Consider the following 12,964-nt stretch of genomic DNA (forward strand, 5'->3'; position numbering starts at 1 on the left):
TTGTACACTATTGAGGGTCGATCCCACGAGGAGCTAGGAAGAGTATTAATCGTTCTAATCCTTAAGCTTAGCTAAGTCGAGCAATAATGAGGTAATGGTAATAATCTAACAACTAAGCTAACAAATTAAAATGCAATTAAACAAGAGAAGTAACAACGAGCAAGAAAGGATTAAGTTGTAAATCAAATGATAAAAAAGGCCTAGAACTCGGTTCTCCCACAACGATTCATAAATCCACGTCACGATTCCCTAGGCTAATCACTCGGGTAGACAAGTAAGGAGGAGATGACTCTAATTCGCCTAAAACCCCCCTCTCGGGTTCGAAATAGGACACTAGAACTACCCACCAACCCCCCTCTCGGGTTTGAAGGTCGGAATCCCTAACCTAATACCCGGCTACCCTAAGAACATGCATTTTCCCAAGGTGGCTTAGTAATGGCTAAGGTCATTAAGCCCTCATCGTTTTCCGGGTCATCCCACTCCTCCTCTCGGAGGTAAATTTCAAACACTAGCCTAGAGGTACCCTCCCTTGGTTCTCCCTTTCGGTCTCAACCTAGGTTAGTGATAAGACCAATTTACGGGTATCCAATTCACAACCTAACCAACTTTCGTTGGTGGACAAGTGTTACAAATCGACACTACCCACAATTGACCCATAAACCAATTCAATCCTCTAGACTACCCTCCCTAATCTCTCCCAACAATTAGCCTTTATGAGAGTCAATTAATGAAATTACTCATGTCGGGTCAAACCGAGTCCTAGTAGAAGACTACTCACTAACCATGGTTCTTAAGACAAAAGAGACAATAAAGATGGATTCCTTAATCATGAACATGATGTGAAAATGGATCCCACAACTAATCATGCAATTACCTAACAAACCTAAGAGAAAATGCTAATTTAACTAAGAAGAGCAAGGATTAAGACAAATTGACTCAAACTTTAACACAATCACCCAAAGGTTCAACCTTTAGATGAGAAACAACAATGGTGAACATGAATAAGATGAACAAGATAGAGACAATAACAATCTAACAACAAAAGAGAAGAATTCAAGCATAAACAATTAACAAAACTTGAATGAAAATAAATGTAAACAAATGAAATTAAGGGAGAGAATTATACTAACTACCATAAAGGTGGAAATTTGGATTGAAATATGGAAGGATTCTTCAATTCTCCAAATACAACCCAAAATTACTAATTGTAAACTAATGAAAAGAGAAGAACTTGCATAGACTAAAGAAGAATTAAACTAATGATTAAAGAAAGATTATAACTTTTTATTGAATGAAATTGAGAGGGAAATATTAGGGTTCTACAATATTGAGAGAGAATAATAATCTAGTCTAATTTCTAAGGTAAGTGGGTAGTGAGTGGGTGTGTGTTTCTAAGGTAAAGTAATCATGTATTTATATACTATAGTCTAATAGTAATATTAATAATCTAATAATAACAATAATAATTAATAATAATAATCCTACTTATCTCCCCCAAATCAAAGACACGTACAAAAAACCAAATCAAAGGGGAAGGGGGATAAGAGACGACAAAAGCGAAAACAGGAATCACGCCAAAAAGGGGCTCAGCCGGTCCACCGGCCGCCGGTGGTGACACCGGCTGGGAGTTCTCTGGAAAGTGGAGTTGAATTTTTATGTATTCCCAGCCGGGATGGGGGACGACACACGAGTACCCGTCTGGGAGAGCAGATTGGGGTCGATTTGTGTTGCGAGCCGGTTGGCCGGCCACCGGTGATAAGGCCGATTGGGAGTTCTCTGGAAAATGGAGTCAATTCTTTGCGTATTCCCAGCCGGTTGGGTAGGCGGCAACCGGTGACCCGACTCAGAGAACGATTGCTTCTATTCCAATTAACTCGGTTTCGATCCCGATTTCATGCTTGATGATGGCGGCTGTTGCCCGTGTGGCGGATCTGGGCAGCTTGATTGATGGGACTCGATGAAGTCGAGCCATGGATGTAGGTGAGCAATTTGAGCAGGAAGTAGCGGTGGTAGTAGTAGATTGCTGCTGGTGTTTGTCGAATTTGTCGACATGGTGACTGATGAATTGGTCATGGTGAATGGTGGTGGCAGGTGTTGCTGCTACTGCTTGTCGTAAATTGTGATTGGGGAATGGTTGCAGCTGGTGATGGGAGAGTGAATGGTGGCTGGTGTTGTTCATGGTGGTGAAGCATGGTGGTTGAATTCATGGCGAAGGAAAATGGACCGTTGATGCAGGTGTGAGATGGAGAAGCAGAGATGAATAAAACTGGTTGATGATGATGGTGATGAGCTATGGTGATGGGTCAATTTTGAAGATGATAGTGAGGTGAATATGAATGGTGATTATTGAATCTGATGGAGGTGGAATTTGTGATGGCTAATTGGTAAATCTGGAGGGAGCTTGAGTGCTTGCACTACTACAGATACAGCCTATAACAACGGGTAAAAACCGTTGTAAAATAAAAAAGCGGACGTTGTTAAAGCGGCCGTTGTAGAAGGTATTTACAACGGTTTGCTTATTTAGTGGAACCGTTGTCTAAATTATTCACAGCGGTTAAAAGCCGTTGTTATTGGATGCTCTCCGTTGTGGAAAGTGTTTCAAAATTTTGGAGGGAATTATATAACAACGGTTGTCGTATGTATAACCGTTGTTGTAACTTTCCCTCCAAAATTGTGAAGTCTTTTGACAACGGGTTTATGTTACATACCCGTTGTTGAAATTGTTAGTAACAACGGTTCTTTGCTTAATACCCGTTGTTGTAATTTTACCTCCAAAATTGTGAATACTTTTAACAACGGTTCTTTGATTAAAACCTGTTGTTGAATATTATGCGCGGGTATTTGTAAATGTCATTCACAACGGTGTTAGTTTTATTAACCGTTGTGAAAGGTATTCACAACGGTTTTTTTAGTAACCGTTTTTATTACGTACACCTAATGTTCTGAAAAATTAAATTTGTTTCATGCCATTCAAAAACCTGCATATATCAAGCAGACACCATATACCAAAGACAAAGATAAATCATAGCCGGGTTCATCGAACTCAATAGATTCAATTCAACCACAACGAAGAAGATCATATATATATATATATATATATATATATATATATATATATATATATATATATATATATATATATATATATATATATATATATATAATTACAAGGAGTTGAATTTACATGAACTAATTAATCATTCCCTAACTTCAACAAAAAAATTACTAATAAGCTAATCTAAACTGTGAGTATCATGCATTTCTATCTATATATATTCTAAGACGTAGTTGCCCCATATGTCTCTTACCTCGTCTATATCTATACTTGAGTATTGCTCAATCTGTTGTGACTGGTTGATTACATACTGCGGAAAAAACAAAGAGAATACATTATGGTATATATAGCAACAAGCAAGACAACATTAGCAACATCATGGTATATATAGCAAAGAATTGCAAGACAACATTAGCTCTAATTTAAAAAAAGTAATAAACACATGTTTAAATTATTACTAACCCTTTCTGGAATAACGAGATATCTTCGCCTAATAATCTCCAACATGAACCGACAAGCGTAGTATCCACATTGTATGCTATCTGGCTGGCGAGGGGCCTATTATTACATAAAAAAAACAGACGAGAGAAGGCTCACATCAGAATCTTGAACTTTAGGTATTGTATTAGTATTAAACACAGATTTTGCACTTAATGTTATTGTATTTGAGCACGTACCCCTGTTATCGTAATAAAATCAGGGCCAACATCAGAATCTTTCGTGGGTTGATCCTCCTCGTTTGCTCTTTTCTTCTTAAAGGCCCTTTTTTTAAAAAATAAAAAAGGAGGCAGAAACTAATTTTTTTAGGGGCAAAAATATGAACGAGCTTTTTTCTATAAATAAAAATTGAAAATGTTATTATAAATAAATCAGTATTATAAACTTACATTTTAATCAAGTGCTTAAAAGTCTCGCTTGGTTGATGATGTAAAGAGTCCAACCGAAAAACTTTTTCTTTGTCGGCATGATGGCCGCTAGCACCCAATGAGTCCTACATCAAGAGACATCATCATTATTAACAAGTACATATATTAGTTATGAAAATGCAATTGTAGGGGGAAACGTAATATTAATTTGTTTATTACCCTTTTTCATTATAAACGCCAAAAATCAGCTTCTTGGTTGTCGTCAATTGCTGAGCAATATAATCTACCCGTTGTTCGAACGAGAAATCCGGAATAAATAAAGATAAAACATAGGGGCACAGGAATCCGTATTGATCAGATGGAATATTCTTCTCGGGGATCACTCTCAATTGCAATATCCTACATTATTACGGTATTAATTCCGGTATTTAAAACACTATCTACCTAGTAGTCAGAATATTAGACTATGAAATTATTTATTAAGAAACTTACTTCATCCAAACAAATATGTGTTGGATATCAATCTGGTCTAGGCCAGCCCATACGGCTAGCACATCCCATGATAGATGTGTTTGGCGCTCAGCCCCTAGAATATCCTCCTCGAGCGGAATAATTATCAGTTGCTCGGAGGCTATGCGATGGCCAGCCTCCTCATACAGTCTCATCATCGTCCCCGTTCTTACTTTTTGCATGTAATCCTTCCCTTTATATTGTGTGGAGTTTATACTCCTAACTTTCACGACCGGGAAAGAATGAGTCTTTGATGTGGTGCTACTACCACCAGCCTACACATGTAGTATAGATAATTAAAATAATAAAAAATCCAAAGGTAACATATCCTAGTTGGAGTAATAAAAATAAAAGCGTACTTAATTAAATACCTCGTCAACTTGCTCTTTCAATGATGAGGTAGTAGTAGCAGGTAAGACTGGGGACTTAGGCTTATCAGTCTTTTTTGTCCCCTACACAAAATTACCATGCTTTTTATAAATACAGACAAAATATAAATAAAGGGGCGAGGTTAATTTTTAAAAAAATGGAGAAGTTAATTAAATACCTCATCAAGTTGTTGTGAAGTCGAGGTCGTTGGCATGTCTGTGGACTTAGGCTTATCCGCCAAAGCCGTCTTTTTTGTTCCCTACAAAAAAAAAATTAACATATAAATTTAACATATAAAAACATTCAACAATTAAAAATGTAACATATATATAAAGGTATTTCTTCTAACCCCAACTGCTTTCACGGTGAGGCGGCGAGATATCTTCGCCAAGTAGATGTGAGTTTCGAGGCCATTGGATGAAACTTCCAAGCGCATCTCCCGAATGGTAATGTCGTCACGAATCGGGACGAGCGATTGCAAGTTTTCATGGCCTGGAAAGACTGTAGTTATCTCTACTTTGGTATGATTCGGCAAAAGTTTTTCGCCATGAACTACAGTTTCCGCTGCTACAGATTTGGGGTGCATTTCTACGAGACCCCGGCCAACACGCACAGGTGGCTTTTCGGTTCTATTAGGGTCAGCAAGAAAAACTGGCCTCTTGTTTACGGCCTGAAGAATATACACATACATTATTATATCTTTGCAAAAACGCTTCAAAGATTCAAAAGATTTTGCAAAAACGCTTTCTCTCTCGGTAGGCACAAACTTCACATTCATATAAATTTAACTAATTAAACACTTCATGCATACCTTATCAAAACAGGAACCGACTTGAAGGGGATGTATGCTTTTTTCCATCAGCCGTCTTCTCAAGTTGCATCTCCTTTTTAGACCCATTATTTACCTAATAAAATTAACCAATTCAATGGCAAAGCATGTCGAAGTTATAGCATTAGAGCTGGCAGTGAACACACCCCCTGATCTTACCCAAAAAAAAAACAAAAGAAAAATAAGGAAGTATTAGGTACCTGATCGGCTTTAGTTGTTACAACTTCAGAAGCATTATTAGGTACCTGATCTTTCTGAATCTCATTGACCGATACTTCCTTCTCATGTATTGCCAAGGTAGTAGCGGCCTCTTGACCAATCTGTTGTACCTTATTATTACCCCCTTTAGAAATGACATCCTCCATCATCTTCACTTCTTCTTCGGAAAGCTTACCTCCAGATTCACTTTAGTAGTACGGATGCCATTAAGCTAATCAAGCGCTTGCCAAGAATGTAATGTGTCAGCAATTTTTATCCCAACAATAACATGTGAATTGAACTTAAATGAAAATAATAGAAGAAATGTTACCATGTCAGCCTTCTCAGACTTAGTCTTCCTTTTCTTCTTTATCTGGGCAGTTTTCCCATAATATTTCGTTACTCCAACCTGTAACGGGACGCCCCTCAAACGACCTGGATGTTCGGGTCGGCCGATCGCTCTAGCAAGAACGTCATTACGACCACTGGGAGTGAATTTCCCTTCTTCTACCTCTTTCAATACGTTCTCCTATAATATATTAAATCAACTTCAAATTATATTTGTGACTAAAATAATAAAGTTAGTAATGAACTCGTCTGAATAAAATAATGCTTACTATGTTGGCCAAAACTTCCTGATCATATTTTTCAGGCGACGACCGGGATCCTTTAGGCGTGTGCCCTTGTTTATAAGTTACATGCCGATCCACCTCTTTCACTCCCTTTGCCACCTACGTACACATTAACATGGTAACATTTATACACGTAAATGTGTATCAATGCAAGTCCAAGTGTGATTAAAAAAATAAAGTCTGCAGGGGAATAATGCATGCTACTTACGAGGTCCTCTTCTATCTTTCTGTAACCGCCTCGAGAACCATAGAATTTCCCCTTCTTGCATGAAATGTTAGCACGATTTCTTCTGCTAACGGCCTTCAAATAATTATATAAAAGCGCAAGTAGATGAGATAATAAAAAGATTATATATATAAAGGACTCATTAATTAAAAAAATGATAGGTAAATCGTTAAAAGGCGAGGATATTTAACCTGAAACTTCTCAGTAGTTCTCATCTTTTTGAAAAGATCCCAATCTTCCTGCTTGATGGTGGGACACTTGTTTTCCGGTGGGCTCTTACGCATCTCCCCCGTTGCCTTGTCCACATACAACCAATCCCTAGCAACGCCACACCTCCACCGCTGTGGACATCCGCGGCCTTATGCATTAAATACTCATCATGGCTTTTATCGGGTATAATAAAGCCTTCCTTTACACGAGCCAAGTATAACTCCGCCAATTTTGGATTCAAAGTTCTAACATCATCTAAATGGATAGGCACAAACTGTCTTGTGCAAGCACCAATCCAACTGGAGAAAAGACCCGCATTTGGACCAGTAGGGAAACCCATCTCACTCCATGTTATTGTGAACGGCTGTTTAGCGGCTATAGCTGCAAGGACTTTCTTGCACTTCGTAGCACCCCTCTCACCAGGCTTATTATCACCAGGCTCATTATTCTTTTGACTTCTTTTACGTTTTTCACCCATGATAATCCTAAAACCCAAATATGAATGATATTGCTGGAAATGAACAACTTAACAACGTACATGCAGAGTATTATCTAAAACCCTAAACCCTAATAGGAATAAAAATTTAAAACAACAGATTGAGCTTCTAAAATCCTAAACCCTGATAAGAGGAGTAAAGTAGATGATGCGGGATGATAAAGATAACAAAGAAGACGAAAAACAAACAGATGCATGAAAAAGAAACAAGATGATCGTCTTAAAACCCTAATGACGAAACACAAAATTAAAGTGAACATACCTGTTGATGATGATGATAAAGAGAACGAGCAGGATGATAAGGGAAGGAACCGGAATCTGGGCTTCGAAAACTGGGCGACGGCCGGCGACGAGAATGTATAAAACGAGGAAGAGAGAAGAATTAACACAGGATACCAACGGTTGAACTAATAATGTTGTGTGTGTTTGTGTATGGCATGCTGTATGGGTTTCTATATTAATTTTTTATTAAGACAAACTATTGACAACGGGTGCTCAAAGAAGAACCGTTGTTATATATTAATAACAACGGGTCAATAAAAGTCAACCGTTGTTAAAAGTTTATTACAACGGTTAAAATACACCCGTTGTAATATATTTTCACCAAATTAGCGCCAAAATGAAATATGTCAAAAAAAATAATTGACAACGGGTAGAGGTACTACACCCGTTGTTGAAAGTATTAACAACGGGTAATTTAAATATAACCGTTGTTATTGTTGAACCTCTTTTTTTTTTTTAAAATTATCAGTAATTCCATTACGGTCAAACTGTAACAATACATACTCAGTAAATGTTGAAGCACCATATACTTTGCAACATTATTCAAAGAATTTCAACACCAAAGATCCACATCTAATAATAAGATCAAGAAAATAAGACAACACCAAAGATGTATGAATACTTTGTGTCCGATGAACTATCTCGGGATCGGGGCGTTTCTTGGATGTCATAGTTTCTTCGTTAACCCAAATACCTTCACCATGGTCATCACGCATATAGATGCTTTCGGTGTCCTCATGATCAGTGTCAACATCGTCGAAATAAGATACAGTGGTAGACCGATCCATTCCCTCAAAAACGACATCCTGATCATCATCACCATTATCGGATGGACTACTCCTTCTTTTCCTTATAGACAGTACAACAGACCACTTCTTATCCATAGGATCGGTGACATAGAACACTTGTTTAGCTTGGGATGCCATTATGAAAGGATCATCCTTATTATTGCCAACCTTACCCGTTTGACCAACGTAAATCCCATCTTATCCTTTCGGACACAATGGATGTTGTTATCAACCCAATTACATCGAAACAAAGGCATTGTGAAATCAATGTAATCTAGTACCAATATTTCTTGAATAACACCATAATAAAGGCATTTTCCCCAAATAGGCTTTTTATCTTTTGAAGTAGCAAAGTGCATTGCCTCAAATTCTGAACTCACACCACTATTTTGCATTGTGCTCACCTCATCTTGCTCGCGGGTGTAAAAAGTATATCCATTAATGGCAAAACTGTTGTAAAAGGTGACCCTGGCATTTGGACCTAAACCAAGACGTAGTAACCTAGGAGAGATGTCATCACCAGTTTGATCAAGACATTTGTAAGACAATATTCCTAAACCACTCTCGAAACGTCTTCGTATGCTCGTTCGCAATCCACTTCTCGGTCTTGTTTTGGTGATCGTATTTGAGCTCATCTTTGTGTTGTTGAATATAAGGTTGCACCTCATCTTCGTTGTTTAGCACATACATGTGTGCTAAATGCAACATTTCACGTGTCACAATTTTTTCAACCCGGCCCCTAATACCTTTTCCGGTCATCCAGTCACTATGACGATTCTTAGGAACGCCAATCAACTCCTCAGGGGAGAGATGAGCGTAACAATATGAAAGAGCTTCGTCTAAAATAGCGCGTTCAGCAATACAACCTTCCGGACGATACCGATTAAATGTATAGTCCTTGTAGACTTTCATCAATCTTTCGAAAGGATACTGGTATCTCAAGTACACGGGCCCAAGGTACAAAATCTCCCTAACCAAGTGAATGGTCAGATGAATCATGATAGTGAAGAAAGAGGGTGGAAAATACATTTCCAACTGACAAAGAGAGGTTACAACGAGGTCCTGCAATGAATCCGCGTCATCGGGATTGATGACTTTCTCGCATATGGACTGGAAGAAGAGACACAATCTAGTTATAGCATATCTTACCTTTTCAGGTAAAATGGAACGAATAGCCACAGGTAGTAATTGTTGCATCAAAGTGTGACAATCATGTGACTTTAACCCGGTGAGTTTTAGGTCTTGCATCGACACTAGGCTTTTGATGTTCGACGAATAACCATGTGGCACTTTAATTCCATTCAAGCATGCACGAACTCTTTTCTCTCATTCCGTGAAAGGGTAAAAGTGCTTGGCGGTAAAAATGTACGATTACCTCTCTTCTGTGGTGCCAACTCTAGCCTAATACCCATCATTTTCATATCTTCCCTAGCTGCGGCGTTATCCTTTGTCTTACCAGGAACATTCGAAAGGGTATTGATAATATTATCACGGACATTTTTCTCAATGTGCATGAAATCGAGGCAATGCCTCGACCTCCAGTCGAGGCCAATATGGAAGTTTATCAAAAAATATGGATCTTTTCTTATACCCACGAGTAGACAATTTAGAGTCGCTCTTCTTCCCATAATCTATCTCAATATGCTTTACTTTCTGATAAACTTCATGCCCACTCAAAATTCTAGGAGGTTGACGAAATTCTTGTCTTCCATTGAATGTTTTCTGCATCTTGCGATAACAATGGTCATGAGACAAGAACCTCCTATTTCCCATATACACATACTTACGAGAAGACTTCAAGTATTCAGACTCGATATCCTCCCCACACAATGGACAAGCCTCTTTCCCATGAACTGTGTGCCCAGAAAGGTCGCCATAAGCCGGATAGTCAGTTATTGTACACAATAACATCGCTCTCAAATTGAAAGTTTCGTTCTTATATACATCAAATACTTCTATCCCACTATCCCACAACAATCGCAAATCATCTAGAAGATGTTCCAAATATACATCTATATCATTTCCAGGTTGTTTAGGGCCGGAAATTAACAACGACAACATCAAATACTTTCTTTTCATGCACACATATGGAGGTAAGTTATAAATAGCCAACACTACTGGCCAAGTACTATGTTGGCTACTCATGTTTCCGTGTGGGTTCATTCCATCAGTGGACAGCGCTAGACGTAAGTTTCTAGGTTCATTGCCGAACTCGGGATACTTAGCGTCGAACGATTTCCATTGCTTACCATCTGTCGGGTGTCTTAGCTTTCCATCATTTATTCTTCCTGTTTCATGCCAAGTTAACATTTTTGCATCATCGGGATTCGCATAAATCCTTATGACTCTTGGTATCAATGGAAAATACCACAACACCTTAGCCGGGATCCCTTCCTTATCCTTATAACGCCACTCCAAACATTTAGGACAATTGGTTAAGTTTTGATATAATTTCCGATACAATATGCAATCATTTGGACATGCATGTATTTTCTCATATTTCATACCCACTCCTCTTATTAGTTTTTTCGCCTCATATGTCTTAACAGGTAGAACATTACCATCAGGAAGCAACTCCTTTATCAAGGCTAAAAAACTAGTGAAACACGTGTCACTCACCCCATTTTCCCCCTTGATATTATACAACTTCACCACAGCCGACATTTTTGTGAACTTACAACCAGGATACAGAGGTGCTTCAGACTCACACAACTTCTCATACATGTTGTTAAGGTCATCCCAATTACTAGTGTCATCACCTACATCTTCAAAAGCAATGGACTCATCATCATTCTCTTCATTATCTATAGACCCAACATTCAACTTCTCTACTTCCAACTCTTCCAACTCAAAAACTCGGCAAACTCAGGATCATCGGTTAGCCTTTCGTGTACCTCAACATCATCTTCTTCCGAGTTATTCTCTTCCTCTAATGATTCCCCATGAAAAATCCAAAGTGTATAGGATCGACTAAATCTCCACTTTTCTAGGTGTATTTTAACGTCCGGAAAAGCCATATAGCTAATATTACCACATCTTTCACAAGGACATGCAATACTAGAAGAACCTTTCAAATTGTTCGAAACGAATTCATAAAATTCAGCTAAACCATCCTTGTAGGTGCGGTCACTCATATTTGCATCAATCATCCAAGTTCGAGTCATTATTCTACATTCGTAATAATAGGCAACTAATTCAGAAAATACAATAATAGGCAAAGAAATAAACGAAATTCAGGAAAGCAATTAAGCTAAATTATCAACAAATTAGATACTAACCCAAAAAATCCTATATCTAGTTATAAGCGTTGCTAAGAAACATATATATACCTGATTGATAAACACGATGAGGGAGAGAAGACGTGACAACAGTGACGGAGATGAAGACAGAGAGACGATCAGGGAGGAATGGAGGATGATATAGTAGCAGTATTAGCTTGTGTTTGTGTTTGTAGCGTATAGCAGAATAAAGCAATATGTTGTTCTTAAGATTTTCATAATATTAATAACAACGGTTATTGAGTCTACAACCGTTGTTAAAAAGTATTAAAAACGGGTTCTAATATAACCGTTGTGATTACTTTTCACTACTTTGGCGCCAAACCATTAACAACGGTTAAAATTTAACCGTTGTTATTAGTTTTTTCATTAACAACGGTTGTTTAAGTATGACCCGTTGTTAAAACAAATAACAACGGCTAACAACAGATAACCGTTGTAATTAAGTTTGGTAAAATTCGCGGAATAAATTCTACAACGTGTTTTGATGATTTTCGTGAATAAGCGTTGTTAAAGGGCCGTTTTGGTTGCCTGTATTTGTAGTAGTGTTGGCTATTTTGTTCACAATTTGCTGATGTGTATAACAAAGGGACGATGAACTCAAAAGTAGCAGGGGGGTTTGGATTTTAGTCAAGTCAAATGGCAAGCTTGACTTTGCTAAATGCAATCCATTCCCTTTTCTCCTTAACTACACATTATTAAAATATAGTGATATTAATATTAATATTAAATAAAAATTCCGACTAATTAATAAATATAACTACGGCGACTATTATTATAAATTAGTAAATAAATGAGCTAATTAGACAATTAAGCACGCGAAATCGAGTCGTAATAAAATATAAATGCAGGGGAAAAAGCGACTAAAATACTGTTCATCACCTGCCTTCCACAGTTCCACCCGTCAAGCACTCTTTCTCACTTCCCTCTGAATATCTCTTACTAAATGCACAAATAATATTACTATACAATTCTAATTTCACAAATGATGTCCATCCTAATCTTACAAATTTATTTTGCTAAAACTCTTACAAATGATATCTATCCTATTCTTAAAAATTTCTTTGTTTAGATTTGTCATCAAAGCTCTCATTATATATTTATCTAAAGTAAAAGCCAACGCCGCTAACATGGCATCAAAAAATTTGATCTCAAGATGACATGTCAATTAATGAAACAACTAAGTTCAAAACACAAATATGGCAACAAATTTAAAACTTCCTAT

This window comes from Silene latifolia, chromosome 11, assembly GCF_048544455.1.
Source record: "Silene latifolia isolate original U9 population chromosome 11, ASM4854445v1, whole genome shotgun sequence".
NCBI lineage: Eukaryota > Viridiplantae > Streptophyta > Magnoliopsida > Caryophyllales > Caryophyllaceae > Silene > Silene latifolia.